This window comes from Varroa destructor, unplaced genomic scaffold (genome assembly GCF_002443255.2).
Source record: "Varroa destructor unplaced genomic scaffold, Vdes_3.0 BEIS01000005.1, whole genome shotgun sequence".
Taxonomy (NCBI): domain Eukaryota; kingdom Metazoa; phylum Arthropoda; class Arachnida; order Mesostigmata; family Varroidae; genus Varroa; species Varroa destructor.
This window is the reverse complement of record NW_019211458.1, coordinates 33,453,755-33,461,272: the sequence shown is the minus strand read 5'-3', so window position 1 is coordinate 33,461,272 and position 7,518 is coordinate 33,453,755. Positions and strand designations below refer to the sequence as shown.

General features: G+C 43.3%; 1 protein-coding gene across 3 annotated transcripts in view; it reads right to left on the bottom strand.

Annotated features, from left to right (window-relative positions):
* The window catches only part of LOC111250955 (uncharacterized), a 94,751-nt gene that overhangs the window by 28,792 nt on the left and 58,441 nt on the right, over positions 1 to 7,518 (bottom strand). The window lies entirely within an intron of this gene.

Sequence of the window (7,518 nt, the reverse complement as noted above, 5' to 3'; positions counted from 1 at the left end):
ATTATATAGTAGCGGTTGACCGAAACCGGGAATGCATTTTTTGTTTTATACTACCGTTTCACACGGCTATGATGGTGGGCAAAATGCTTCCATCCCGCGCCCAGTCATTTTTGATATTCCGTATGTCGGCGTAAACGATACGTGTACCACGTAAGCTGCTTCTCGACACTTGGTTTTGGATAGGGATGGATAGAAGTCCTCCTAATTTGTGGAGTGCAGCGCAAAAAAAGCCAAATACGGACCCCCTCGACCGAACCACCTAACTTGGGAGATTATGTTCTCAAGGATCGCCTCAGCTGGCCATGGGCCTCTGTTCGCAATCTTGATACTGAACACCCAGCTTCTTTGGCAGATCGCGACTCTGGCGGCTTTCTTTGGCAGTACAGCCTTGAATTCGTGGAGTATTTTAAATGGCGTTTGCATTGCGCCTAGGCTTTTACTAAGCCTAGTATTCACAATTGAGATAACGATTAAGAGCATCGCGGAAACGAAGGAGCCGGACGAACCAGCGGACGCGAGGGGAAAAGCTCCGTGGGGATACGGACCATTATCTCTACGAGTCCGTTCGTTTGCGTGTGGGCTAAGGCGGTCCCCACACAACAAATGTAGAGCGCAATAGCTGACATTACTCTTCTCTATTCTGGCATTATTCTACGCGCATGGCGAGCGGAGAAATTAGAAAGAACTACAGTAATCACTAGCACGACCAGAGGTACCTGGTAGGTACAGGGGGCCTATAAAATCCAGGTCTGTATTTCCGAACAAGCGCGTCAGCGGTTCGTCGGGCATCTGAGACAGGAGTGTTTATGGTTCGGTGATCCTCGCCTGGATACTTCTCTCCGAGAGGTAAGGAGACGTCAACTGGTGGACAGTCTTTGTTAAAGCTTGAATAGTCTTGACAGAAGAGAGTGAATCCCGCCGACTTGACCGCGCGAAAACTGGAATGGTACGGCATGAGTCCCTATAGCGAAAGTTAGCCGACTCTTATTATTCTTTGACGACTATACGACTGAACAACGTATCTCTGAAGAACGGTTACCATCTAACAAGGGGATCCGAGGTCAGCTACAGCACTTAGCGCCCCCTTTTTACACTGCCGTACATCCAGGTCATATACCCACAGCTTCAAAGCTACTATCTCAGTTTGGAGCAGATTTCACTCGCCTTGCAGGTCTTTCAGCGCACTAACTTCTTAATGGTCACCACAAGACGTTGTACACACAGGTATGGATGAATGGAATTCCGTCACCACCCAGACAACAGCCAAACACTCAACGGATACCACTTCTCCCTCCTTTTCGACTGAGAGAGACCTACCAGGCGTTCCACGTACCAGTCAAACTGGACGAGCACCGTCTCCAGGCCGTAGACTCTTGCATCGCTCGGTATTTCAATTGTAAACGAACTTCTGTTTCGATGCTAACCCCTTGTGCTGATACGACTCGTTGTAGATGTAACCACTGCTAGATACGATATTGCTGACGAATTGCATTATAGCTATAAGAAACTATAAGTTCATTGGTTTCGCAAATAAATGCCCAAACCTTTCAAGTAGCAACCTCATTCAATAATTACGGTCAGACTACTATAGAACTCGAGAGCTTTTTTGATAGACAAGAGTCTATCGGAAATTTCCGACCCTGTGGATAATACACAGCCTGAGTTAAGCCAAACCTGAAATTCCTTTGAATCTAGCAGCGACCGGCATTTATTCAGGAAGACTCCACCTATGCCTTCCGGATCGATAGTCACCACACTGCATGAAGTCACAAAAGTGCTCATGGGAGGCGCATGCAAGCCCCCATCCATCTGAACCGTGAGCCTCAGTAATACAACGGTCGCGACTACCCACACGACTCCGGAGGTATAAACTGGTCTTTCTAAACCGTCACGAGCTAACAACGAGGCATAGCACCTTGTTTATTGTTTACAACACAGAACTACGCGAGCAATTTGCCTCCCCTCCTACGTGGCCCACACAGATAACAATCGTTGCGACATCTCGTACGACTATATTTTGGAGAGATCTATCTCCGCTGATTCTGGGGCACCCCTTGTCGTAATCCTCAAAGGGCCTACATCAGGTCAGCTACGAGGCCGAATAAGTTGAACAGACTTCGTTGTTCTTCTTAATTTGAATCGGAAAAGCGTAATGACAGAGCTAGAACTTGTTGACAAGTTCTAATTTGTCCCGAAGCGCTCGCTTGGGTTCAACGAACGCCTTTTCTTTCATTTGCTTCAACCGTTTTGTCAAAAACCAAGGCTCCGGCTGTATCAACTTATTGTAAATAGTCCTGGTAATCCGGCTTCCAACGCTGCCACCGAATTGGTAGCACTGCATAGCTTCGAAATCCTGGAGACTGGCGAATGACTGGGGTAGGATGTTAAATATCCACAGCCGATCGGAACGGGACACATATTTATTTTAAATATATAATTCATATATACGTATTGTATTGATAGAGTACACATTGAAATTGGGCACAAATACGTCCAGCGTCCTATGGCCCACAAGTCAAACTTGATTTTTCTAGGAAAATTCCTGATTTCGTGTTGTAATGTACGGCATAAAATATTATGTTTTGACCACTTACATCTTAACCGCAGATCTATAGGAATCTTGCGGCACTAATTGAGAAATATCCTCGTGAAATCTTCGGCGGCAAGTAAGAATGGTGCAAGTTGGTGCCTTAGCAAATGAAAGCTAATGTTTATTCGATGCGGGCATTGACTAATGAGTTTTTTGGGGCCATGCAGTCACTAATCAGAAGCATAGTAGGTAGGCACTCAGGCAAGAGAATTTCGTAGGTGAAATGAGGAAAAGATTTTGAGACTCACAATTGGCAAGATTATTATTAGTTTATTCAACAACGTTTGGCCTTATGAAATTCTAAATTGTGCCAAGCAAACTGGTAACAAACAACGGTACACGGTAAATTTGTGCTTCACGAAAACATCTTGGGTCTGAGAAGACAATCGATATAAGCATCGGCAAAAAGAGAGCAGATTTCTTTTTTACAAGACGAGTTATCCAGCTATGCACATATATATATATATATATATATATATATATATATATATATATATACGGGGCAAGTTTTGACAAAAGTATTTGATCAAAGTGTATTACAACATAATGAGGCATCCCATTGCTGGCAATGCTTTTATCAATAGTAAGCTACTGTTGATTATTTGTGTGCACGGTTATCGTGGGGCTATTTATTAATATGATATAGGAGTAACCGTATGAGGGTTACGAGAGTCAGATATAGGGATCTATGAATATGGTCTAATTGAATTAGGTTTAAACGACTGTAGGATCATAGTGTTGTGAATCGGCCTAATCAATGTCTACCCCTTTCTGTGATCAACTGTTGCAAAATCTAGCTTGTCTTTCAAGTCGGCCTTAAGTAACAGATGCATTTGGGTTTGTGTAGTGGTTTGCGCCAGGTATGACACCTTTGAGTTTAGTGATATTTTTTTTTAGCTTTACCGGTTCACTGGGATGTAAAATGGCAGTCAGCGTCGTAGAGCGGACAACTACCGTTTGCTAAAATTTAACATCATGTGGCATCAATAGCAGAAGCGTTTCGACCCAAACACATTATAATAGTAACCAATTTTAGGTCATATTCATCAAGTCACCGTAGGTTTTTGTTCTTGTTCTGCGCCATCTATCCGATGTATAAGTAACAGCCCTTGTGAGTTTTATGAGCTTCCCAAGTATAGCCAGCACCTTCTCTGGAAGCGCTCCACAAGGGCGCACTGCCCAAGCTGTCGTAGTCCGCCCATGCCCTACGAACACGCAGGTTTTCATGAGGACCACGAATTCTTAAAAACGCACCTATTGCCCTACGAAAAAGCTGATCGTCGGCAAGCTGTATGTATGTGACAAGCTACATGTTGGGGGCTAAATGCAATATGAATTAAACGACTTACGTACAACAGAAGTGAATAGCTACATACGCATAATTTGGATACATGAACTTCATGGAATTCATGAGTGATTTCGATTTCGCTCGGAGTGGGCGCTGTTCACTTCGATAGATGTTAGTTCATTCGAAGTGCTCAAAGGCTTCTTGTCATTTCTTTCCGGTTCATTTTTATCATAAACTAGCTTCACTAACCTTTTCAAGAATTTGTTTTGAGATCTTTTAAAAGAACACATCTCCAAAGTTCGATATCAAACAGAAAAAGGGGTTTTCAACATCCCCGCAAGGATTCGTTTGCGATCAGATGTTTTTCCGATGTCATATAAGCTGCGATTCAGATGAGCATAAAAGGACCGCGAAATTTTTAGAAAAGTCCCCCTGTGACCAAATCTACGGTATCAATACCCCAGTCGTCTTAGTATACTATTGGTGAAGACAAGTTCGTGATTTTCGTCGACCACGTTTAAAAGTACTTTCCCTCCCTTAATTCGCTTTAATTTTAGCAAACTGTGTTGATAATGCACGCCCGCAATCTGTAGCGTACACATGAATATGTGCAGACTAGCATTTAGTATATTATTTTCTAGCTGCTGCGTTCAGCAACTGAATCCGATTATAATAAGGCAACGACAGTGAAGGATGTGGTGTTAGAAGCGCTAGGTAGATGTTCCTGAATAGTAGATATACATACGGATGACACAGACGTTAGGAAAGTCGGGGGGCGCGACAGCAAGAAGCAGAGAGAGCACGGGTAAGGAGGGTCGGATGTAGTTAGTCGTACATGTCTTTCGAAAGAAGATTGTAGGCTCGCGACGGGAACGGGGCTTACTTTAATAGAGGTCGCTGATCGCTTCGTCCTTTAGCGTAGCTGCTCTCGCTCCCTCCCTCTCCCCTAGTGAAGCTGACAGCGTAAGTATCTTTACATTTGCTTAGCACGAAGCGCAAGGCGTTAACGTCGTTCCGGTGTCCTGGTGCGCCGTCAGCCTGATAGGAGCGAAATCTGAGAACAGTCTGTTCAGCCTCTAGCTAGAAGTGTCACACGTGTGCAAGTAGGCCAAAGCACCTCGGTAGAAGCACGACATCGGTGGCGGGATATCCTGACACGGCTGCGAGCGGTAAGCGAATGTACTGACGATTGTCAGCCTTGTACATTCGAGTCGAAGTGAAACCGGACAGAGTGAGTCATACGGAATTCAATCTGTGCCAGCTACCCGCTTCCCACAGCCGATAACAGCCCCAGCACGTTAGGCACACCTTCACGGCCCACGACCTCGCTATCAACATTGGCATGCGCCGCCACATAGGCTGGGAGACAGCCTGACAGATCCTATGGCAGTACATGTGTGCTGCCTTACCTCTGTACATTGACATTTTGAAAAAAAAGAACAACTTAGCTAAACACCTGAAGACAAAGAAGTCAAGATTGGCTCCCAATTATTTATTCGATGATGTGATGCATATTTATAGATGTCGCGAGTGTGCCATGTGTCAGAGAAGTCTCACGGAAAATTTAGGTAGAAATTTACTTTGCTGAATCGCGTAGAGTAAGGTTTTTTTTTCACAGATATATCGAGAAGATGCATACTGACGTGACGGCGACAAAATGTCCGTATAAACCGAGCACCGCCCTTTTGAAAGACATCCACTTTAGATCTGACAAGCGTAATAGCTTAGCGGGTAACGTGTTTGGTCCCAAATATTAAGAAGACGTTGTGATATAGGTTCGAACCGAGGCATACGCACACTGCGTTTCGTGCTAGGAGCTAGACGCCTGTCTGGTGGAATGCCTGACGCTCGTACCGGACGTAAAAGTCGAAATAGAGAGCGACCAAGCAAGCATCAATAAACAATATAAACTCGTCGAGTAACAAGGACTCCTGAATCACCCCACTCGTAACAGACTGACAATCATTTTCTAAGTACCCTGTCCTACATTATGATTACCTTCGAGCTCAAAGCAGTAGTAACACGGATAATTTTTTTCTTGTTTATGAATCGAAATCAGGCTTCCCCTTTGACAATGAGCAAGTTTAGCCATTGCATTGAGTAGTATTACAATAAGTACTATACAAGAGGAAAACATAATTATGTACGGTTGGAAAAACGGCCACTGTATTTTTCACGAGGTCAAGGTCGAAATCCCGTATGCGCATTTACAACCGCCGTGTAGGGGGCTTTTCTAATCGCCGTATACGCAATATTTTTGTCGGTTGTCGTACTGCAACTACCCCGCCGTTGCCTAAAATACCTCGAAATTCTAAGCGGATAATAAATAACAAGCATATTTTGCAGATAGAGTAATAAATAAATCTAAAACTCTGAGAGTGACAACTATAATTCGATTATCAAATAAAATACACATTGTCTTAGGAGGAACTTGAGAAGAAGTTGAATAGTAACTAGAATGATCAGATTAATAAGCAACGTGAGCTTTGCACTGCCAATAGAATTAATTCTGTTCTATTTGAATACTTGATAACTGTAACTGACAGCTGATTTGGATAGTCGATGATTATTTGTAGGCTTGAAGCTGCTCTTTCGGAACGATGCTCGAAGTTCTGTCATCTGATGTAAATAGCACTAAGCCAGTTACAGGCAGCTAACCATAATGAAATTATGGCTCACCAGGGAGTAGAGAGGTGAAGTTATTCCGGCTTAATCTGATAGAAGTGATTCCAGTCCGCTGGTCGAAGCTTGAAGAGCACCCACTGGTAACACATTGAGGTTTAGCTGATTGCTGTCAGATAAACTTACCTCATTAGGATATCGTATATAGAACGAGCATTTTCTTTTACTGTCATCGTCGCTGGTGTCGTTATGCTTCATAATCCAACTGTTTTTCTATTGGCCATTGTTACTGCACGCAAGGGTTCATCTACATTGCCCATTATAAGCTTTAGTCAGCGCTTAGTCTCTGTCTCACTTTCTCTCTCTCTCCATGTATCTATCTCGCGATATTCGAACAACCCCCTGCTGTGAGGTGCTCGTCTCCCATAGATGTATTGAGTAGCGTTTCTCATTCGAACCTCATAAGCCAAATTCATGCTTTTTTTCTGACCGATATTCGTACATATCGCATATTTCAACGCCAAATTCACTTTGGTACAATGCAAATCATGACAAGGTACCATCAACATTCGACGTTTATCTAGCGACTATTTTTTTACCCTCTTGGGTAGATCAATTTAAATCTAAGCAAGCTAGATGCAGAATCATCATACCATTGCCCCTTTGAATTTCATTCATCGACATATGTTAATTGGACGATTCATGCGTAGTAAAGGCGTGTTTATCTGTAATCTACGTACCACAAAACCATGACAAGAGCTGCTCTAAGATATATTTCGTCGTTCTTCTTTGCTAGGTTGTATCTATGTCATTGTACACTGACGTTACGACAGCTGTGGTGACCTTTACCTCAGCTGTACTTTTTTGTAACATCTACAGATGCAAAACGAAAGGAACTACGGGTAATGTGATGAAGTTCCGAACAGAAGCTAATATTACGGCAATCAATTCCGATCACGCACAGAACTCTTAATAAAATTATGAATCTGATGAAATGGAAACCTTCATTCGCCAAGGT